Raw genomic sequence first — 25,475 nt, 5'->3', positions numbered from 1 at the left:
GGCACAGCAAAAAAAGAGAGAGAGAGAGAAAGAATGAATTTTATCTGTCAACCCAAACTGTAATTTAGATCCCTTTCTTTATGAAATGGTCTTAGAAGTCTAAGGAAATAAGACAGCTACCTTATACCATCATGAATATCATCAGCATATTATCTAACTGGCACTAGTATTTTTGTACAGGTCTGGAAATTGGAATTTTAATATGCAGTAATTTATTACACAACCACAGACTTGATAGCTTCTGCTCTGAAGCATCACCTTATTGCATTATCAGGTTAGTTTTAGAAAAATAATTCAAAATCATGTCCCCTTGTGGAATTTGGATAATGAGGTGAAGTCTCTGTGCTCAAAGAGCAATTAAGACTGGCTTTGCTATCTCCTGTGCAACCCAGGGGAGTGAAGACTTGTCTGGCTATCACAGGATACATAAATAACAGGGTAGTCTTGGGGAGCCAGGACAGCCCTGCTTTTCGTCAGCAGAGACAGTAAAATCAAGATAACAGAGATCTTGTGTAGCTCTTTGTTTCCTTGAGAGGCTGCCATGCCTGGTAATTGACCTTTGCCTCGTTACCTGTGAAATGCATATTAAAGTTGACACCCCTGTATATGCTAATGAAGATTTTAGAGATCATGCTAAACATATATGACCATAGCACTCGTCTCTCCACCCAAATCATACTACATGTCACCTAGGGGAGGGAAACCTCATCATTTTGGGGATAAAAGGATGGAGAAAATGACTGTTAAATTGGGAGAGAATAAACTTGATACCTGATGGACCAGTCGACGGGCTGCGTTCTCTTCCTCCAACGCAGGCAGGGACACCTTTCTGGGTAAGCGCTGTGCCTTTCACCCTCTGGTGAATGTTACCCCGGGTTGTTGTACTATCGTTATTTTTGCTAGCAATATTAACCTTAAGTAATAAGTGCTATTGTAGCTAGTGAATTTATCAACGGCAATCTCGAATCTGCTTCTGTTGCTCTCAATAAAATAACTGATTTCGATTATTTGTGAATCTGATTCAGTGAAAGTCCTTTGGTGGGACTCTGATAGTAAATCAGTGAAAGTCCTGGGACTCTGACAGACAAATATCGAAACTACAGTCCTTTTAACGCGACACCCCTCTGACTGGATTTAAAAGAAAATCTCTGTTGCATTTCTTTCTCTAAAAATTAGAAAACAATAAATAATGTTCAGTATTATCTGAAATACAAAATGTTATTTTAGTGGAGGAAACAAATAAATGCCCCTAATCTGTCACTATATGATTGTACAGTGAATAGAATGAGTTTTTGTGATGGTTATTATTATTTGAAAAATTCTGCTTCATGTCTCTGCTTTGTTGCAGACTTTCTCAGAAAAGTCACTTTATCTCTCAGTACCACCATTTCCCCTGTGTTTAAAGAAAATAATATAATTCCTTGGCTTTCCGGGGATGTTGAGAGGACAAATGTTTTAAAGATCAAAAGGCTCTCTTTAACTGTGGTGTAGGAGCTGGGATATACAAAAAAATAAAATCCAGTCTCACAGACCCAGGTTCATGGCTGCGTAAAATGAAAGCTCTCATCTATCAAGAATACATGTGGTTGGTGGGAAGTTAAGTGAGGGAAGATGATGTGATGGTAGAATTAGGGTGACAGATATCTGTAACTGAGCATACTATCGCCATCTCTGGTAAAGAAAAAAACTTAAATGTCTTAAACCCAGTCAACCGTCTAAATATAATGATGATATCATTATATAGTCTGCACCCATTGACAAATGCAAGGTGCTGTAGAAGCATAAAGCACTTCAAGCAAATAGTAACACAATTTCATCAGAGGTTAAAAAGTGACCTCTTAGTCCTGACCTCATTCATATTATTTTTCTTTTTTTTTTTTATTGAGTTGGTTATTAAGGTCATTATATAATGCTCTTCAATTTATCCGGGGTATAACAGCTGATGATGGGACCCTTGAGTGATGAAAGAGCCTTGGAGTTGGGATTAATATTATATTTCATATAAAGCAAAAATTCTTTCTGTAATTTAGCCACCTTCAAAGTGTACTAAAGACAGAGGTTTCTGTTGGTCAGAGGCTCTGGCCTCTGCTTTTAGGGGCTTATCAACGTCAAACCACAAATACAACTTGGAAACCAACAGAAAGGGAATTGATTTGGTTTAATTTCTTTAATTATTACATTTGTTCTAAATTAATCAGGTGTGCATACATATGCACCTGAGCTTGTGTGCATGATTGCATGCACAGAGAAATAAGCTCCCTAAATGAAAACACAGTGATCACCTGTCCCAGTGCATGTACAGTAGCTCCAACACATCCAGAGTGCTTCATGCATTTCTTGGTGGGACTTTTGGGCTGAAGATCTGGAAGGCCTGTGCATAGTTGGCTCCACAGTTTGCTCTCCTTCCTTGTCATTTATGTTTAATTCTGATTTTCATTGCATGGGTAGCCTTCAAGAATTTTATTTATTTCTTTTTGGATAGCAAGCCATTCTCACACCCAAAAACGAGAGAGATCCTGTGGTCCACCTCTAAAACAAGAACCAACACTGTTTAAGTATCACAACATCTCCCTAGTTTTGGGTGCCTTGTGTCTGAGCAATCCCAGAAAAGAAAGTATGGGGACTATTTAAGAGCAATTGGTTCACAATACACTAGAGACCATGTGCAGTAGCTGTCGGATAATTCTTCCCCTCTTGGTTATCTATGGGTTCTAGCAAAGAGAAGATGTGAGTGCTGGCAGATTATCCAGGAGCCCTATGACGATGCTGTTTATCTTCTCTTCCTCTAGTTTGAAGTGGCTTATTTATTAAGTTTTTACTTTGATAACAATCCTGCAGTCTGGTAGATCACATCTCAGGAGTGCATTTTTCACTGTCATCTCAAGGAGAAAAAAAAATCCTGACATTCAGTGAATTAAAAAGCAATAATTTTTTAAAGATATGAGAATTAATAAATAATCTTTCGTTTCTTTCCATATAGTAATTATTCACTCTGGGGCTAATCTAAATACTAGCTTCTCCCTTCCCCCCAGGGCTTCTAACCAATGTAGGCAGAAGTAGACTTTGGTTCCTTGCTGATCAGGACGAAGCATTTAATCTTGGATGATGAACAGAACCAACAGCCTCCAGACTCTCTTCAGTCTGGAAAAAAGACAACTGAGGGGGGATCTTATCAACGCTTATAAATACTTAAAGGGTGGGTGTCAGGAGGATGGGGCCAGGCTCTTTTCAGTGTTGCCCAGCCACAGGACAAGAGGTAGCGGGCACAAACTTGAGCATAGGAAGTTCCACCTAAACACGAGGAGGCACTTCTTTACTTTGAGGGTGGCAGAGCACTGGAACAGGCTGCCCAGAGAGGTGGTGGAGTCTCCTTCTCTGGAGACATTCAAAACCCGCCTGGATGCCATCCTGTGCAACCTGCTCTAGGTGACCCTGCTCTGGCAGGGGGGTTGGACTAGATGATCTCCAAAGGTCCCTTCCAACCCTTACCATTCTGTGATTCTGTGAAGATCTGGCCTTGCTGGAACCAGAGGAGAAGAGGGTGGGGAGTGAGCGAGGAACAGAAATGACCACATACACATGCATGCACTCCTTCCCTCAGCAGAAATTACCAAAAGTCAGTGTCTGGCTTTGGTGAGAGGAAATTACTTGCTGAAAGGTCTTCCAATATTGAAACAACAGATGTCCCAAATTGGTGTGCCCAGTCAGTAGAGCTCTTTACAGTCTGATGGCCTGAGCATCTGGGCCTGTGCATAAAATTGGCTCAGCTCCTCCCTTTCTAGTGACCAGATCTTACTTTTATTTTTTACCTTCCTACCTTCTCCCGCACAGAGGTTAGTAATTGTTGGAAGAGGAGGAGAAGACTAAATATTAACAAAAAAAGAAAGGAATATCAGTCAAGGCAGTTGAATTGCCAAACACAAAAAAAGCTCCAAACCCCATAATTATGCTGTTATTTTTGATACATTCTGTGTTCCTTCGTTAAAAATTGCCTAAAGAAACTAAGCGTGGTTTGGTTTAACAGAGGAGGTGGTATCTTGAGGAGCAGGGTATAATAACAAGTATAGGTATTATATATTTATATGTATGCAAGAAGAGAGCAGTGATAGTAGCCCAGCATAGGGCAGTCCTATGTTGAAATGACGCACGTGGTATTTAACAATGCCAATATAGTTTTGGCATTCTCCAGATGACTTTCTGTGGATACTTTTTTTGTTTTCCTAAGTAGAAAGAATAGTTCCTCTATTGAAGATGTGGCCTTTTGACCATTGCTATCCTGCAGCAGAAGAGAACCACCTCTTCCACCTGCTTTAGTGGCAAATGTGAACCTTTATACATGGTGAAGCACAGTCCTCATCTTCTTGGAGCTGGGAGGGAAGGAAAATTGCCACTAAAATATGTAGTCAATTCTCAAGTAAGCAGCAGGTAAACTGACTTAATGGAGCAAGACTGGGATTTGTCATGCTTGGTTTTAGCTAACTCAAATATTATTTAGTTTAAACAGGCCACAGTTGTTCATTTAGTGGTCAATGGATGGACAAGGGAGATCTTCAGAAATTCCTACTAATAACTGTCACTGAGCTCAGACTGGGAGGGATTTCTCCCTGGATTGATCTATTTCTTTGCAATGACAACAGAGGGACAATAGACAACCACCTTAGAGCCAATTTCTAATGTTTAAATAGTTAAAATCAGACAAGGTCAGTCTAATCTTCTGGGGTTTCTCATGTCATATGTGCCTATCTGAAACATAACCAGCAATACTTGCTTGTGAAGACAAATAATAAAGTCCTCCATGGTGTGTGGAACAGGCAGAGAGAAAATGACAAGCCCCAGGCTAGGGGTCATTTTCAACTAGAAGCCAACAGTAGAATAACTTGTTGCCATAACGAAGGCATGTTTCATCCTGCCTCCCTTCAGTTGCCAAAGCTATTTCAGAGGTATGCTCGGACAAATGGAGTTTTGCAGGCTCCTTCCAAAAACAGATGGGCAGGCTGGTTTTGGGGTACTCTTCATAAGAAATGCAGAAAAAACCTATGTGATTCTGCCCTGATAAATCTCAAAAGAACTTTAAGGGTTTTGAAAACCTTCCTTTTCATTTCTCCTTTCCTCAATTTACTGAGAAGGAAACATAACTAATAACTTCTATTTTGTCTTGTACTTTACATAGCTGGTGCCAAAACTGTGGATTGCTCCTTACCAAGTGTTCTTGCATTTCCCTGCACATGAACCACAACCGTTACTGTCACACTGACAGTCATACTGCTGCTGTTGAAAGAACATGGTCTTTCCAGGGGATTTCTTAGTTCCTTACCAACTGTGCCAGTGGGTTGCACCTATGCATTATACAGAAAAAATTAGGTGGAGTCATTACTTGTGAGAATTTTTTTCCTGCACATCCAAGCTCTGCATGAGCCATTCCTTCAGAAAGCAAAAGTCTCTGTGTGGTATTCTCTTTATTAGCTTGGCCTTGACCTCTTGACACTATGAAGAGTATGAGACATAATTTTTTTTACTTTTGGTTTATGATGCAATCTAGGTCATTGCAGCCTGCAGGATTAAAACATTGGGATCTAGTAAAAGAGGTTTAACTCTATTTTATTTCCTTTTCTTCCTCAGTCACAGAAAACAGATTAATATGGTAACACTTTGCAGTAAATGGACATTAGTTCCCCATCCCTGGAAGTGTTCAAGGCCAGGCTGGATGGGGCTTTGAGCAACCTGGTCTAGTGGGAGGTGTCCCTGCCCATGGCAGGGGGGTTGGAACTAGATGATCTTTAAGGTCCATTCTAACCTGAACCATTCTATGATTCTGTGACATTAATTAATGCTAAATTATACCAGAATTCCTCTGGAATCACATATTAACAGTCACACTAATTCCAAAAGAGCTTGCCACGATTAATACTTTTGTAAGGAATATTAAAGAAATTAATAACCATTTGTCACTTATAATAAAGTGTTACCAATTAATTTCATGCCATTTTCTGTCCTGGCTTTGCTGTAAAAATGAGGCTCCGGAAGTTTAAAGCCTAGTATATTACAGAAGTGTGAGCTTCCACTCCCTGACCTAGTCAGGAATTTTCAGTGCAACTTGTCCTACTACTACTTTTGGTATCTTGCATGAGAAATAGAGCAAATATCTCTTGGTTTGGGATGCAGAACCTGGGCAAGAGGAAGAGTTATTTTAATTGATGTGCCATAACTCACTCCTCAGTATTGGAAATTTGAATCCTCAGACTATTCATTAACTTGACAAACACCGTAATGAGTGCAGAAAATGTCAGTACATAAATCTATTCCCTTGACAAAGAACATAATGAGAATGGGAAGTGACACAAACTAAATAGTGATCACTTTACAGTCTGTAGACTGTACTTACTTCTTGTGTCACAGCAGCTCTTCCCTCTTGCTTCCCTTCCTCCCTGTTGGCTGACGAGTGAAGTCTAGATAGGGAAAACCTGTGCCTTTCCAGGACTCCCTGCTAGCCAAGCCCAAGGGTCCTCAGGGGCTGTACGACCCCTTTTGTTCACTGAGTAGCTTGGTACCTCTACAGGTCCCAAATGAAATAACGAGTTAAGAGATACTTCACTTCTGCCAGTACATCTCTTTGTTCTGCTTTTCAAAGGTGTGTATCAAGCATCCATCATCATCATCTTTTTATTCACAAGAATTTATTAACTGGTTTCAGAGATCAGTATTGACTTCAGCAATAAGGGAATAGGTATGAAAGGGTGTGGACAAATAATTCAAACATGTAGCATCCTCAAATTCTGTACAATTTTGCCTGAATATAGTAAATATATGCTGGGAAATAGCCCGGGAAACTTGCGCTTTTGATAATGGCCTTATATACAAACCACCCAAGGGTCAAGTTCCTATTGTCTGATATGGACCAGAAAAACAAGTTCATGTTGTTCACAACACAGCTGGATGCTGAGGACACTGGCATATGGCATGCTGAATGAATTATTGTGTCAAAGATATTACATTTTGTATGAAACAATAATCAGACTCAATTGTTTTCAAGAGTTAGATTTTACACTGTTTATTTTTCACTTGTCTGAAGGACTTTTCTAGTGGTTAGTGAAGGAGTCTGTGATATCCTGTTACTCCTTCAGGCACCAGCAATTTGAAAACTTCCCTTCCAAGTGTATGTCTTTCAATAAAGATGGTCCTTTCTGAAGCAGGCTCCATCCTGGACTTCCCACCAAGATGCAATTTTACAAAGATTAGTAATTAGTGCTGTTCTTAATGGCACAACTGAGGTCTTTGTATTTTCAAAATGCTTTGAGAATTTTACACAAAAAATATGAATGCCAACTATTATTATGAATAAAATCAATTGTGTTGCCTTTTTCCACACAAAATTATCCCAGTACCCCATAATGCAATAATTTCATTCAAAACCTAGGTTGATTTTCTTGGCATCAACAGCACAGACCATTTAATATAATATAAAATTCCTTCTTGCTGCTGTAAAGTGAAATCTAAGCATTTATTTGAGCCTTTCTTTCTTCTTCCTTTTTATTTCTGAGGAAAATGCTCACAGGGAATAACATAGCTTGCTTAAATGCATAATACTTTATACTGTAGGTTCTTTAATTTTCTGACACTGAAACATGAAAAAATCAGATGTGCAAAACAAAGTACTTTTCTAAGTATTCAGTATCAGAAGAAATTATCAAAGCTTAGGGAAACTGGGAAATAAATGCACTAAGCACAAATGAGGAAATATTAAAGATGAATCCCTAATTTTGTCCCAGTGCTGTGTAAAACAGCCTTCCACCTCCTCTGTATTCAATCCCAAGTCCTATATGACCTTTGGCTCTAAAGATGAGTCATATATTTAACTACAGTATTTTTTATTTACTATGGAAGCTGAGATGCAAAATGCGTAACCTACATCATAAAATGGAAAGTGGCTGAGTTTGCAGTGACCTTTACCATTCCTACTCCAAAAGTTGATAATTTCAAACAAGTGCAGCCCTTCATCTGTGCTAAATTGGGCTCAAGTTCATGGCATGTGTTATTTTTCAAAATCTGGCCTTTTTTTTTTTGGTAGGGAATCAGAGAATACAAATCTAGATGTTTTGCATGTATTTATTTATGAGTGCATAGATTTTCTCTGGGTAAACGGCAGTGAGGAGGAAGTAGCAGTGGGAGGTTTTCAAGGGAGTTATCCACTGAGTCCCTACTGACCTTCTGCAGAAATTGGATACCGAGCTACCTTTTGTCAGTAGCAAAGCACGGAAAACTGAAGGCAGAAGCGTCAACATCTTCATCAACTAAACACGTTGGTGAAGGTGTTGATTAAAATCAGTTATAAACCTCCTTTAGCTCTTTCCTCTCTTGAATTTAGGGTGGAAGAGAGGCATCGGCCATTCCCTTGGGTGAAACAGTGAATTTCTGCACAGTCTGTTCCTTCAGGTAGAGCCACAAATCCACAGCTGCTTTTTCTATCCCCTATTTTGCAGCATGCTCTCCCTTGTTTACCTTATATAGCCATGGGTTGGGGTTTTTTTGTTTTTTGTTTTTAATATGAGCCAAACAAAAACCTTGTGTTACATCGCTTGAATTATGTTTTTACTAGAATAAACACAGACTCCTGGCCAAAGAAGATGAAAATCAGAATCTTGCATTTTTGGCAGCTGTTCCCTTTCCTGCTCAGTACCTCTTAGATGCTCTAATGTCTATATGCCTGCTCACTATCCCTCTTTCCTTGGTTTGGGGTTTTTTTTTGTGACATTGGCATGATTTCCCCTATAGTGGTGGAAAGTGTTCTACCTCAGGCTACCACCTAGTTTGGCAACTAGAAAGCTGTTGCACTCAACAAAAGCAGGAGAATAACCCTAGTAGACCCCAGAGGGACGTGTAGTTCATTTTTAAAAGGCATTGCCAAACCTACTGATGCTTAACAGCTGGTCAGTGGCAGAGCAGTGTTTGCAGGCTTTTGAAGATTTGCTCTGCTGTGCCATCCAGTCCAGGTTATTTGTTCAAAATATTGTATAACATTGACATTTGAAAATTGTCCAGGTGTGAAGGAGCAATTGAATAGCTTTCCTGTGCTACCAAAGCAGGGGACAATGAATGTGATAAAGAGGGATATCAAGACACTTAAGACAATTATTAGAGACTACTCAATCCAATGTGATGAACTGAAATAGATTCATAAGGTTAATACCAATTCCAGAGACTGTAGACCATTTTAAGGGATGTGCTATATAACTTTTTCTCCTTCCCCCAATTTTATGAACTTCACCAGAGATTTGAAACAAAACACAGTAGCAATTGGATTCTAAAGGTCAATAAAGGAAGAAGAAAAAAAATAAAAATCAGTGGAGAAAAAAAGAGGAGGAGGAAAATACTAGAGGGCATTTCACTCATTCTTTTTCTGGTACCGTTATTTTGCCAATTAAACTGCTATAAAGGCTAAAAAAAGAAAGCATCTGTGGAAAATGTAGGCTTGCCTTCACGAAGAGAGATATTGTGAATTCTAAAAGCCTTTAAAATTGTATTCCCAAATAAATAAATCAACAAGTTGTATGAAACCACATAAAACCCACTGCATATCTCATTAATCTCTGATATATTTTAGGGGTTTTTTTAGGTGAAATAAATCCCTGCTGCAGAAATGTTTATGTGCAAAATTTGTAAGCCATGCTGAGGAAACAGAATTTGCCTTAAGGCTGGGATTCTGTCTCCTTATGCCAAAATGATTAGAAGCATGGAATAAAACAGAATAAAACAAAATAAAACAAAAGAAACCCTCATAAAGAAGAGTGATTAGAAAAACTGAATTTGCTTATTTAAGTGAGGTGTAAAAATGCAAGCTAGGGAGAACAAGAAGAAGGCATAATCGCCTTTTTTTTCCGTGTTTATGTAGTCATTTTGTAACATACTGTGGTCAAATATTTTCACTCCTGTAGTCAGAGAGCTATCACAGATGTTCTTTTCAATGTTATGATCTGGGGGATACAGGAGATACATGTCTGAGAGCTTGTCCATTTTTCCATTTATAACTGCTAGTCTAATAAAACATATTATCTTTGTAAAAAAGCTTCTCTTCTTTCTAGAAGAAGGAGCCAAGAACAGTCTGTGCTTTGCATGAGGACAGAAGCTCTGAGAACAAGAAGTTATAGGAAGTGTTAAAATGGATGTTGGTGGGTGTTGGGGGTGAGTGTATGTTAGAGAGACAGAGAGGGATGCTCTGGTAATTAAACAAAGTGTTTTCTTCTGGACATTTCTAAAGGTGTGGATATCTTTGAAAGGAGGTCAGAAAAAGGGCCAAAAAATTACCAAGAACTGAGTGAGGTTTCATTATGAAGAATGTTTTAGAGAAGTTAAAAAAAAAAGAACTGTCTGCTGAGACTTCCTAGGACTTGCCAAGTCATCACTTCATGCAATAGAGAGAGAGTCTGTATAACAAAGGAGCTGAGAAAATGCACTATAAAGAGGACTACCTAATATGATGTGAAAGTGAAAAAATGGGCCTCTGCAGGAAAACTTCACAGCACCCAAATAGCTGCTGGATAATTTATTGGGGCAGAAAAGCATTGCGCTGACCCAGCATAGCCACCACAGACCAGCACAGGCTGAAAGGCACTGAGTGATGAGGAGAGGGAAAAGTAACCTCCTTGTTCCATATTTAAACAACCAGTTGGTAAAGGTTTTCCAAATATTAGAAATGCTGCTTGCAACACACACAGACCGAGTGGGAATTGGGATCAAATATACTTTGGAAAAAAGCGATAGTGCAGCGGTGGGAACTGACTTGGTGAAACACTGTTCTTCTCACCCTTATCTTTATCGAGGGAGCTGGCAAGCAGGTAAAAGATTACATTCTTATGAAACATTTTGAAATGCATTATGTTCTGTTTGAACGGAACAGAAGAGAAAATTGGTTCTGTTTTACCTTAAACCAGGACACACTGGAATATGATCCTTTGGGGTATGTCAGGAAGGGAACAAGGGGAGAAACTGAAGCTGTATAGTCACTGCTGGGAGAGTCCCTGCTAGAACTGAGAAGCCTTCCTGAGGCAATCTGGGTTGAGGAGATATATGTACCTCTCCCCTCCACACAGGTACCCACATCCCCACATCCCGCAGACATACTAATTTCAACAAATTTTCTCTAGTTCATGAAAAACACACTAGCAAAAAAATTCTGGCTAGTTCTTGTCCACAAGACCTTTGGGAGTGAAATTCAGCACAGCATGGAAGACATTCATAAGTCTTCTGTGAAATGAAATCCCACTTCGGACCTCAGTACACAGGTTAAGTACTCCCTACATTTCTAGCATTATCCACACAGATAATATAAACTCAGAAAGAATACCCTGAATGCGCACACTATTTATATCTTTCCCATAAAAAAATTATCAGGCATAACAGCCTCCCCAAAGGTGGGATGTAAACATCATGAGAGATCTCAGCTGGAACAAAAAATGGATTATCTGCCATCTCGTAATTGGAATTTAAATTTAATTAAGATGGAAAGAAAAATACTCATCACCCTTTCAGTGAAATGCAGGAGCCCTTGGTGCAGTTATCTAAACATAAGAAAGCAGCCTTTCTAAAACTTTAGTTAAACAAACAAGTGTCTGTAAAAAATGGTTTGTAATCTTAATTCTCAAGTTTATAGTTAGGTGACAAAAAAAAAATTGTGTCTAACTGTTGCTCTGGGCTTCTTTTATGCTTCTGCTTCCTGAATCATGATATAGGATTGAAATCCAGCACCTTAGCACCAAGAGCCTGATTTTACAAAATTAAGCTCGTGTACTACAGTGTGTGCATGTGGTGGGACTTACTCAGATTGGGGACAGACAGGTAGGTAACCCCTCGTGCTTGGTGAGCCCCTGGCTCACACTTCTGGGTAAACCAGGAGGAAGAGGAGGAAGGGTTGCTCTGTCTGCATAAGTTACTATGTTATGCTATCCTACCTTGTTTCCCAGATGTCTCTTACATGTGGGAAGGGACCACATTTCAGGATGGATAAACTTTCTGGCAACTGGCTTCCTGCCACAATCTCTCCCAAGGAATCTGTAATCCTTCCCTGTTCATCTCATGCACTCCTGTTTGGGTATGTGAGCTGTGCCTGGTTATATGATTTCCAACCATTCCTACTCCGTTCTCATATCTGAAACTGTATCTGCCACAAAACCTAAGCAGGGTATCTGCAGGTCTTGGTGCTTACCAAAGCACAATTATAATACTAATACATGAAACTAATGCAGACCATTGTGAGGACAGAATGCGACTTCCCACATAGCACACACAAAGCAATTTCAACTAGTTATTACTTTGTGAAGTATATAACATCTGATTAAGCTGCTAGATATCTATTTATAAAAGCATTTAGTCTTGATTTAAGACCTCAAGCAAAAGCGAATCCGTCATGCTCTAAGATAAAATGTCCCAGTGGTTTATAACTTTCAGTGTTAAAAAAGTGAAGCAATTTGTAGTTTGAATTTATCTTCTACCATGAACCTTTGAAACTCATTATGTTTTCCCTTTCCTATATTAAAGAGCTGACTGTCAGTTATCTTCTCTTTTGTAGATTCTTTCAGATTGATCAAATCAAACCTTAACCTTTCCTTGGGTAAGACTGAGAAGGGGAATTTACTTGGTCTCACCAAAAGGCATTTTATTTTCACCAACTTCAGGTCAAGCTTGCAGTTTTTTTCTGGATTCCCCCCAACCCTGCCCTTGTTAAAGTGTTTTGTATATGTTACATAGAGGGCTGGACACAGTATCCCAGTTATGGCACTAGTGATGTTTGGAAGGGTTACATAGGATGGCATTCCCTCTATGTCTTAACTTTAATGAGACAATTAGTTCCTGTCGTGGTTTTGGCTGGATTGGCCAATCAGAATGACAGACGGCCCTGCCCCTCCTCTCTCTCCAAAGAGAGGTGTGGAATAAATACTAAATTGGCTAAAAAATACAAAAGTACAGCATTGTTCACACATTAAGGAAAAGTATAAAATCAAGAGGCTTCTGAGGTAGAAAATAGCCGCAGCTGGCATGAAGGACACAACATCTGTGGTTCCCTGATAAGCTACATGAGGTACGGGACGGGATGCAATTATTCCGTGGCTTTACCTTATGATGTATAGCGGATACAGGAATGGGATGATACCATGAAACAGATAAGCTGCCAATTAGCTGCCCGCTAGATGCTCAGAGCCAACATTTTGTCAAATTTTGATGAAATGCTGTCCTTTGTGCGAACTTTGCTCATTATAATGTCATTATAATACCAAAACACACCTCCATCCCGAAGGCTACCCGCCTCCAAGGTGCGACCACTCCTTCTTGAGTCTGCGCCCTGAATTTCTCGTAAACTATACCTTTAATTGTGAAGCGAGAGAAATTTACACCAATCGTGATAAAAGTATGTATGACTAAAGTCACTCAAACTCCACCTTGAAGATAACAAATAGTATAAAAATAGCCCAAGAGAGGGGGGATACCCAGGGAAGACACCATCTCAAAGAATTCCATCACTGACTTCTGGGATCAGTCGACGGGCTGAGCCTCTCTTCCCCCCTCATAGGGACGCCTTTGGGTAAGACTTAGATTATACCGAGTGCTTTCTCGGGAAACTTAGAAATTTCTCTAGAGACTCTCTTTTCCTACATTTAAAGCCAGGCTGTATCGTTTATAACTTTGTCGTGCGTTTTGTATATGTAACAATACTTTCATTTGCACATGCTTTGCAGACAGTGTATTTATCACCGGCAATCCTAAGAACCTATATATCTGTTGTTTAAATAAACTGCACTTTTTTAAGTAGCTAGTCGTTTTGGTTTCTCACTGAATGCGACCAAAGACTCGAGAGTGGCCGTGCTAGTTCAGGAGCACGACTAGACTGAAGGTGCAGTCCACTATTAGTGTATCCAAATCGTAATAGTTTAATACATATTAAACGCGATTGGACTGATAGTGCTGAATTGGGCATCACTCAGAATTTAAACCTAGCCGCACCTAGCCTCCCACCTCAGTGAGGAGTGTTAGAACGCAAGGGGGTTTATCTTCTGCCAAAACCGCTTTGCCCCTTTTCACGCAACAGAATTTTGGCGTAGTCGGCAGGATTGCCATGGATAAACTGCTGCAAAAATATGATTGTGCCCCTTCCCAGGCTGGGAAGGAGTGGGCCCGTAAATTTTGGAAGGATGAAGAGAAAGTGGTGGAACGTATTGAAGAGTGTCGGGCTTCACAGAAGCTCAGAGCGGGGAAAGGCAAAGGTGTGATTTGTGCGGTGTTAGGCGCCTGTTTATCTTGTGCACAACAAGAAGCTAGGGAAACCCCTGCTCCTAATCTGATTTCAGCTGTAGAATATGCAACCCTGAAATCGGAGAATGAGGTGTTGAAGTCATCACTAGCCTTTCAAAAGGAGACGGGAGAAAAATTAAGAACTCAAGTTGATAAGCTTGTGAGTGAGAATGAATGTTTAGGAAACCGGAATGCTCAACTTGGGAGTGAAAATCACCAACTTAAAATGTTACTGGAAAGGGTGACTGGGCTCTTAGATAAAATGCAGCCCTCGACCCAGGTCCAACAGATTCGTAAATTAATGTGTTATCCAAATTCTGGAACCCAGACCGGAGATTTTTGGTCTAATAGTGAAGATGAGGAAGAAGATGAGGAGGGAAGGACTTTTACTGTGAAATCTCGAGTCTTTCCTTTACGACCTCTGATTAAAACTGAAACCACAGTTGATGAGGATGATGAGGAAGTCCGCAACACTGTGCGTACTATTCCGTGGACACCAACAGAGTTAGCGAAAATAAGGGAAAAATATTCGAGGCGGCCAGAAGAATCAGCTGTTGAGTATGTGTGGCGAGTTTCTTCTGAAGGAGGAGATAGAATTATGTTGAGTGAGGAAGAAGCAGGAGACTCTTGGGGACCAGGAGTGTTTTTAACTACAATGGACGGGGATCATAATTATTCCCTAACCGCTCGAGCAGCCTTTTGGGCAGGTGGTATGGATCCGCGAGAGAGGGGAGAGCCATTAGAGATTAGAGCTACAGGCTACTCTGAACTGTTTGCGGCGATACGGAAAGCAGCTTGTCTGCAAGCCATGTATGACAGAGAGGAATTTCGGAAATCCCCAATGTCAGCCGCTATCAACCCCGATTGATTAGCCCCTCTCATCCGTGGTCTTCCCGATTGCCTGAAGCCATTCGTTGTTCGTACTCAAGATCGCATACGAGAGGCTCGGGATGCTCATGGGCGGGGCCGGCGTCGCTACATGCCCACCTGGAATGAATATGTACAGGAAATAGACCAATATGGGCGCCGAATGGGCTGGGCCAGCCTAACTAGCGAAAAATCCTCCGAACACCCCCGAAAGGTTCGCCAAGTCCGAACTCACACTCAAAACCCCAAACCGGTGGAAAGGTTTAAGCCTGATAAGGACCGGAATGAGTTGTGGCGTAAAGCCCTACAATTAGGGGTGCCCCGACAATTCTTGCACGGTGTCCCTACGGGAGATCTCCGTACACTGGTCCAATCTCTAACTAGAAAGAATAATTCGGCTGGGGAGAAAAGTCTAACCAGAGAATCCCCAAGCTGTGAGAAAATTGTGCCTTCTGCACCGGAGCGTAATTTGATTGATTTGTCAGAGTCCCAGTCAAAAAACTCCTATCCCCGGGGAGGGCAGTGAGCCACCCTGTCCGGCGGGTACTAGCTATTCAATGGCTCTCTCATAAAGATTCTGAACCTATTATCGCCATTCCTGTCGGACCCCGGAGGATGTCAGTAAACTTTATTATTGATACCGGAGCCCAAATGTCTGCAATCACTAACGAAACGGCACAACTTCTAGGTATAAATCCCACCAGATGCAGAGTCAACTTCGCAGGAATTGATGGTGTGGTAAAAACATGCCCCGTTGCAAAAATTAACCTCTGGTTGCCAGGAGAGCAGCGGATGACCAGGGCGGAAGTGTTAGTGGGTGCCTCGCGTACTAACCTCCTAGGATTTGACGTGCTGCGTGGGCGAATGTGGAAATTCCCAGATGGAACTGTGTGGAGTTTTGCAGGATGCGAAAAAGTAATAGACACAGTGAAATTGAGTCTCTTGGAAACTTCCATGCCTTTACCTCCCTCTAAAATCACTAATGTCTGGCAGTATCCACTGCCTGCAGCTGCACTTGCAGGAGCAGACGGGGTGGTATCAGATTTAGAAAAAAGAGACATCATCAAGAGGACTCACTCGCCTTATAATTCACCAGTGTGGCCGGTAAAGAAACCAAACGGGCAATGGCGTTTCACAGTAGATTACCGAAAGTTGAATGCCAACACTGCACCCCTCACTGCCGCAGTTCCAAATATCGCGGAAATTGTGACAATGATACAAGGAGCTGCCCATCCTTGGATGGCTGCCTTAGATGTTAAAGACATGTTTTTTATGATCCCCCTCCTTGAGCAGGACAAAGCGCGGTTTGCATTCACGTGGAAAGGAGTCCAATATACCTTTAACCGACTTCCACAAGGATACAAACATTCCCCCACTATTGCTCATAATGCTTTAGCTAAAGTGCTATCAGAGATTCCTGTTTCACAGGGATGTACGGTATACCAATATATTGATGACATTCTAATAGGGGGAGAGAGCCAAGAAAGTGTAAAAGACATGATGGAAAACATCCGAAAAACATTACTTGATTTAGGATTGGAAATTCCAGACTCAAAGTGTCAGGGACCTGCACAGGAAGTTAAATTCCTGGGGGTCTGGTGGATTAAGGGAGCTGCTTCTGTCCCTCAGGATACCCTGGAAAAAATAGAGCATGGACAGAATCCATCCAGCGTGAAGGAGTTACAGCAAGTTCTGGGAACTTTAAGTTATTGGCGTAAACACATCCCTGGCTTTTCCATCATTGCTCGCCCCCTTTATAGTTTGCTCAAAAAGGGTAGATCCTGGGAGTGGAGTAAACAACACACTAATGCTCTGCAATTACTAATAAAGGAGCTAAGGTTATTCCAACAACTTGGTCCTATACATCCAACTGACCCTGTCCACGTAGAATGGGGGTTCAGTGAACATGGTTCCCATTGTAATTTATGGCAGAAGGGACCAGCAGGACAGGAGAGACCATTAGAATTTAGCTCTCACTCCTTCAATGATACTGAGAGCAGATATTCAGACCTTGAGAAGGGTTTACTGTCCCTAGTGCAAGCGTTGCAACGAACAGAGCAGATAAGAAGAGAACAGAGTGTGATCATCCGGGGACCTTTCCGCCTCCTAGATGTGGTCCGTAAAGGGACAACACCACCAGCTGGCATTGCCCAGAAACCTACAGTTCGAAAGTGGTATGCTTATTTAGAAGGCATTAATGAAATCATGCCAGTCTCTGAAGGCAGTGTTAAAGTATCCAAGCTCCAAAAGGATACAGATGGTGCCCTATTGTTCCAATCCCCACCAAACAGACCATCTCCGATCCAAGAAGCTCCTCCTTTGAAGGAAGGCAGTGATCTTACAGGAGTGTGGTTTACTGATGCGTCATCTCACCGTGAGAACAATAAGTGGAAATATAAGGCCGTAGCACTGGAAGTAGCAACGGGAGAAAGAGCGATTGAAACAGGGGAGGGTAGTGCACAAGTAGGGGAACTCAGAGCTGTCCTACTAGCTGCACAACATGGGGCCACCTCCATTTACACTGACTCATATGCTGTTTTTAAAGGAGCCACTGAATGGATAGGACACTGGGCAGCCAATGATTGGCAGGTGAACAGAGTCCCGATTTGGGAGACGGACAGTTGGAAGCAACTGTTAGAAATAGGAGAACAGAGAACATTGCACATTGGTTGGGTAAAGGCCATGATCGTTCAAACTCGATCACTGCTCAGTTCAACCAACAGGTAGATAGCCTCACGCGGCTACAGCAAATTGACATTGTAGATGATGGTCGGGAATGGGAACGCTTACTTGAATGGTTACATGTTAAACGTGGCCACACAGGCCGTGCTGACCTGTATCAGGAAGGTCTAGCCCAGGGGTGGCCTGTGTCGGTTAAGCTGTGCGAACAAATAGTAACTGCCTGTTCACAATGTCGCCTACGACTCAGCAAAGATCATCCGAGTAAGGCGCCTCCCTTACACATTCGGGACAAGAAAACGTTGTGGCATTCATGGCAGATTGACTATATTGGGCCCTTGAGATCATCAGGTGGGACAAGATATGTCCTGGTAGGAGTGGAGATTATCTCCAGCCTCAGTATGGCCACTAGCTTCAAAGCAGCTACCGGGGACAACACAGTGAAAGGCCTAAAAGGGTGGTTCAGCACACTTCCCCTTCCCGAGGAAATCCAAAGTGATAACGGTTCACACTTTACCGCTTCGGTGGTACAAGATTGGGCCAAAGAAGAAGGGATTCGATGGGTATTTCATACTCCCTATTATCCCCAGGCTAATGGCATTGTTGAACGCACCAATGGATTGGTTAAGCGTTTTGCAAAAACTCATGAACCTGGTTGGCATTTGCGATTGGACGATGCCATCTATCAATTAAATAACAGATGGAGTGGAGACGGCTGTCCTAAAATGAAAGCTTTCTGTGTATCTGTCAATATTATCTCTCCAAAGGCTCCCAATGAACCGGGAAAATACCCTGGAAGATTTCACCCTGGGCAACCTGTGCTAGTGAAAATGCCTCAAATTGGGATGGTACCAATGGTGCTAGCTACTCCCAAAAATCCCTATGCATGGGAAGCCAAGGACTGTTCAGGGAAGATACACCGGATCAGCACCCGGTGGATCTCGCCTTCTTTTTAACCCCGTCGGTCGAATAAGACCGAGCAGATTTTCTTTTCCTTTGTGTCTTACAGGAACCTTGGATGAGCTGTACAGACGGATTGGCCTACGCTACCTTTGAGTGTCTCCAGGGAATCCTGACATTGATCCTGGCAATAATACTATTTTTATTATGTATGGCTACCTGGAGGCCCAAATTCTAAAATGACGAATTGGCAGATGGAATTGATGCTATTCAGTTTTACCTTTTTATTCCCTGTTGTTTGTAGTCAGAGAGACCCAGAGTGGCCATGGTCTCAAGCCTTTGTTAAACACAATGCGATGGCAGGTACTAGAAAGGGAGAATTGAGTTTGGCCACTGTAGTTCTACAGGAAAATGAGGTGTTACATGAGTGGACCTGGAATAGTTGGTACCCAGTCCTGAAAGGTAAGGCAGGGGTGGAAACCCGAGTAGGGTGTAGAATGATCAACGGCTCAAACCATGAGAAGGCCATGAGAATAGAGATATTTCGCCCTCAGAACCCACGCTCAATGACAACAAAGCACTGTGTCACCGACAAGTGGGATTGCTGGTATAATTTTACTCTTGTGGAACCCACTCTTGTAACTTGTCGTTGGCAACAGGATGAAATAGCGCTGCTATTTGAATTCAAGATAGACGTAGCACCTGACCTTTGGGATAATGCATTGTCACGGTACACTGCAAGCACCGGAACACCAGGAAACAAAAGGGGTTTAAATCTCTCCACTCTGGTTATACAAGGAAGTGAAGTATATTCCAGAGATAAATGGAGATGGAATGAATCACTTCAAATGGCTAAAATCGAGGCCACCCTTGGAAAGAGAATACACATTGGTTGCCGATTTATCGATGGGTCTACTCACCACAGGCCAACTGTAATTAAAACCATCTATGTAGACTCTACCAAACCAGACAAATACAACACTGATTCTTACAAAATTATGGAGCCAAATTCAGATTGCTGGCACAATTTCACTTTCATCAAACCTACAGTAGTGTATTGTATTTGGGGCTACAAGGGCACAGAATTGTTATTTGAATTTATGATTGACTCAAATACACCTGACCTTGCCGAAATAAATCCAGAACCTACACCCCCACAAACTCTCAAAGGCGTACCTTCTAAGCCCTCCATTAGTCTAACTCCTTACATTTTCAACATTGGCCCTTATGTTATTAAACACACAGGTCAACAACAGATACTGTTTAATCCCACATATTCCCTCAAACGAGTAGAATTGTCAATGCAGATTAAAATCTCTGCGATCAAACCCACTTGTTTACCATTCCTAAGTACTTCTTATGCAGGATGGTCAGCATGGTTACGCAGACGAACTCTTGTCACTTCACAACGACTGAAGAGGGATGTGACTGGTATCTTAGGAACAGGCCTGGGGGTCTTAAATAGTATAGATGCTGAGATACTTGCCAACAAACTAGTCACAACCACTACTGATCTGGACAAATTAAGACATCCCCTACAGTCCTCTCTATTAGCATTGGGAAACCACCAATGGCTTTTATCGAATATATTGCCTCAGTGGGAAGAAACGGGTGAAAAAGACCATCAGCTGATCACAGATGCACTTGGTACAACCCAAAACAATGTTTCCTTGGCTCTTAGTTGTATCCAAGCCCAATTGTGGATGCAATCTATGACAGCCGCAATCATAAGGGAAGGTGAGGAAGGCACCTTGCCCACCGAAATTCGAAAAGTAATATGGGATAACGCAATTGAATTTGAGAAAAAATTTCAGTCCTGGTGGTATCTGGTTAACTTCACCTATGATCCCATTGAGAGCAAGGCCACAGCTTTTGTCTTAACAATACGCAATGCTTTGGTATACACCATATACCCAATCATTGCGCTGGGGTTGAATCACCAAGGAGCCATACTCTATCCAATAGAGCACAGAGTGTGGGCACAACAAAATGAGAATAAGTGGCAAACTGTTGATGTTGACGCATGCGTTTCACGAGACCAACAAGGATTCATTTGTGAGAGTAATACCCTCAAAGCACAAGACATTTGTCTTGACACCAACCAGAATGTTTGTCACTTTGAGATACATCCCGATGAAACCCCAGAGACTGTGCTTGTATATATTGGGAAAGGGTGTGTTTGCATGAGGTCTCCCTGTAGTCTTGTATTCATAGATGACATAGGAGTTGATATAAGTAATCACTCAAACCTTTGTGTTTGTAACTTTACTAACATTATCGGATGTGACTTCAATTATTCAGCTCCTGTTACATCTTTTCAATTGCTACAATCTAATTATACATTGATTCGAGATTTGTTGCCTACCCCCATCGGAATGAATCTCTCACTGGTGAAGAACTACAACACGATGAATTGAAGCGACTGTTGAAAGAGGCCCAAGAAAATGGACAGAGAACTTTGATTACCGTCCATAAAGAGTCAAGAGAGACGGAGGACACGGATGGGGAGATACTCTTTTTGGATGGTCACCGAGAGTTACAGGACTTTATAACAAGATGCTCCATCCTATTGTTGTTTTACTAATACTCATTGTTTTGTGCTTCGCTTTGACAATTGTTTTGTATGTTAGACTTTGGATTATGATGAAAAGTTTAACTCATTTGATCACTCCACGAGATGTATTTGCACTTGATATCCCTCACCACAAGAACACATGTGATCTTTCCTATCAGTATTGAGTATCGTGGAGCTTGAGTGACTGTAGTCACGGGGTGGATTATGTGGAATAAATACTAAATTGGCTAAAAAATACAAAAGTACAGCATTGTTCACACATTAAGGAAAAGTATAAAATCAAGAGGCTTCTGAGGTAGAAAATAGCCGCAGCTGGCATGAAGGACACAACATCTGTGGTTCCCTGATAAGCTACATGAGGTACGGGACGGGATGCAATTATTCCGTGGCTTTACCTTATGATGTATAGCGGATACAGGAATGGGATGATACCATGAAACAGATAAGCTGCCAATTAGCTGCCCGCTAGATGCTCAGAGCCAACATTTTGTCAAATTTTGATGAAATGCTGTCCTTTGTGCGAACTTTGCTCATTATAATGTCATTATAATACCAAAACACACCTCCATCCCGAAGGCTACCCGCCTCCAAGGTGCGACCACTCCTTCTTGAGTCTGCGCCCTGAATTTCTCGTAAACTATACCTTTAATTGTGAAGCGAGAGAATTTTACACCAATCATGATAAAAGTATGTATGACTAAAGTCACTCAAACTCCACCTTGAAGATAACAAATAGTATAAAAATAGCCCAAGAGAGGGGGGATACCCAGGGAAGACACCATCACAAAGAATTCCATCACTGACTTCTGGGATCAGTCGATGGGCTGAGCCTCTCTTCCCCCCCATAGGGACGCCTTTGGGTAAGACTTAGATTATACAGAGTGCTTCCTCGAGGAATTTAGAAATTTCTCTAGAGACTCTCTTTTCCTACATTTAAAGCCAGGCTGTATCGTTTATAACTTTGTCGCGCGTTTTGTATATGTAACAATACTTTCATTTGCACGTGCTTTGCAGACAGTGTATTTATCACCGGCAATCCTAAGAACCTATATATCTGTTGTTTAAATAAACTGCACTTTTTTAAGTAGCTAGTCGTTTTGGTTTCTCACTGAACGCGACCAAAGACTCGAGAGTGGCCGTGCTAGTTCATGAGCACGACTAGACTGAAGGTGCAGTCCACTATTAGTGTATCCAAATCGTAATAGTGTAATACATATTAAACGCGATTGGACTGATAGTGCTGAATTGGGCATCACTCAGAATTTAAACCTAGCCGCACCTAGCCTCCCACCTCGGTGAGGAGTGTTAGAACGCAAGGGGGTTTATCTTCTGCTAAAACCGCTTTGCCCCTTTTCATGCAACAAGAGGAGAGGAAGAGATAAGGAGATTTACGAGTTTAGAAAAAGAATTCCATGCCATTTGCGTTGTGCTCAGATTACTGTCACTTCTTATCCATCAAATATATACATACATATATATATACACACATAGATCTCTCACGATTTATCTTTATACACCAAAGTTCATTAAGTTCATTTAGTTCATAATTGCAGGTTTTCATCTATCATAGCACACTCTCAGGGCAGAAAAGATGCTATGAAATTCATTGTGGTCCATGTCCACGGGTAGCATGTCCATCTCAAAGAGTTCTGCTGGACGGCACTTGATGAAGCTAGCTCAGGTTTCATCACCATTATGTTATCCTGAAAAACACTTACAGAACACTGTTAGTATTATATAACAATTAACACCATACAGCTCAGAATTGCGTATTCTCACAAAGGGTTAAATTTCCTTGGGGTATACATTGAATTTCTCCATTCTCCAGCATCACCCACCAAATACATCCAGGTCCTTGAGCAAAAACAGTCCCACCAATGGGTTTGCCTTTGCCTGAGGCAGGAAAAGCCCAAACAGTTTTCCCTAACATATTCCTTTCATGCACCACAGGGACCTTATCCCCTTCTACAGTAGGTCTAATGGAGCAGGACCAGCTCGATTGATGGATCCCCTGGTGTTAACTAACCAGGTAGCTTGTGCTAAATGCTTGTCCCAATTTTTAAAGGTTCCACCCCCCATTGCTTTCAGGGTAGTTTTCAATAGTCCATTTTATTGCTCAATTTTCCCAGAAGCTGGTGCATGATAGGGGATATGATATACCCACTCAATGCCAGGTTCTTTGGCTCAAGTACTTATAAGACTGTTTTTGAAATGAGTCCCATTGTCTGACTCAATTCTTTCTGGAGTACCATGTTGCCACAAGACTTGCCTTTCAAGGCCCAGGATGGTATTCCGGGCAGTGGCATGGGGCACAGCATAGGTTTCCAACCATCCGGTGCTTCCTTCCACCACTGTAAGCACATAATGCTTACCCTGATGTGTTTGAGGGAATATGATGTAGTCAATTTGCCAGGCCTCCCAATACTTATATTTTAGCCATCGTCTCCCATACCACAAAGGTTTTAACCTTTTAGCTTGCTTGATTTCAGCACATTTCACAATCATGGATAACCTGCGCAACAGTGTCCATGGTTAAATCCACCCCTCGGTCACAGGCCCATTTGTATGTTGCATCCCTTCCTTGATGACCTGAAGGGTCATGGGCCCACTGAGCTAAAAAAAGTTAACCTTTATGTTCCCAGTCCAAATCTGTCTGGAAAATCTTAGCAGCCTGGTCCACTTGCTGATTGTTTTGATGTTCCTCAGTGGCTCGACTCATGGGTACGTGGGCATCTATGTAAAGTACCTTTACAACTAGTTTCCCTATACAGTCAGCAATATCTTGCCATAATTCAGCAGCCCGGATGGGTTTACCTTTGCACTGCCAGTTGCTCTGCTTCCACTGCTTTAACCATCCCCACAGGGCATTGGCCACCATCCATGAGTCAGTACAGAGATAGAGTATTGGCCACTTTTCTCATTCAGCAATGTCTAAGGCCAGCTGGATAGCTTTTACCTCTGCAAATTAACTCGATTCACCTTGTCCCTCAGCAGCTTCTGCGACTCGTCATGTGGGACTCCATACAGCAGCTTTCCAAATTTGATGCTTTCCTACAATATGACAAGATCCATCAGTGAACAAGGCATACTGTTTCTCATGATCTGAGAGTTCATTATACGGTGGGGCTTCCTCAGCAGGAGTTACCACCTCCTCTGGTGGCATTCCAAAGTCTCTGCATTCGGGCCAGTTTGTGATCACTTCTATGATTCCTGGACAATTTGGGTTTCCTATTTGAGCTTGCTAAATGATTAAGGCAACCCACTTAGTCCAGGTAGCATCAGTGGCACGATGAGTAGAAGGAACTTTGCCCTTGAACTTCTAGCCCAGTACTGGTAATCGGGGCACCAGGAGGAGCTGTGCTTCAGTACCAATTACCTCTGAAGCAGCTCTAACTCCTTCATAGGCTACCAAGATTTCTTTCTCAGCTGGAGTATAGTTGGCCTCAGAGCCTTTATCGCCTCGACTCCAGAATCCTAGGGGTCAACCTCGAGTCTCCCCTGGTGCTTTCTGCCAGAGGCTCCAAGCAGGGTCATTGTCTCCGGCTGCAGTGTAGAGCACATTTTTAATGTCCTGTCCTATTCGGACTGGTCCAAGGGCTACTGCATGCACAATCCCTTGTTTAATTTGCTCAAAGGCCTGTCGTTGCTCAGGACAACACCCACAACCCCTAAGAAGGCTTGTGTTTCCTTTTTGTTAGTAGGTGGGGACATAGATGTTATTTTGTTAATCACATCCATTGGGATCTGACGACAACCATCTTGCCACTTAATTCCCAAGAACTGGATGTCTCCTGCAGGTCCCTTGACCTTACCTCTTTTGACAGCAAAACCTGCTTTCAAAAGAATCTTAATTAGTTCCTTACCTTTCTTGAAAACTGCTGCTGCTGTGTTACCCCACACAATGATGTCATCAATGTATTGCAGGTGTTCTGGAGCTCCACCCTTCTCCAGTGCAGTCTGGATCAGTCCATGGCAAATAGTAGGGCTGTGCTTCCACCCCTGGGGCAGTCCATTCCAGGTGTACTGGATGCCTCTCCAGGTGAAAGCAAACTGTGGCCTGCACTCTGCTGCTAAAGGAATAGAGAAGAATGCATTAGCAATGTCAATTGTAGCATACCATTTGTCTGCCTTGGACTCCAGTTCATACTGCAGTTCTAGCATGTCTGGCACAGCAGCA

Source organism: Larus michahellis, chromosome W (assembly GCF_964199755.1).
Source record: "Larus michahellis chromosome W, bLarMic1.1, whole genome shotgun sequence".
NCBI lineage: Eukaryota > Metazoa > Chordata > Aves > Charadriiformes > Laridae > Larus > Larus michahellis.
This window is presented reverse-complemented; position numbering follows the sequence as displayed.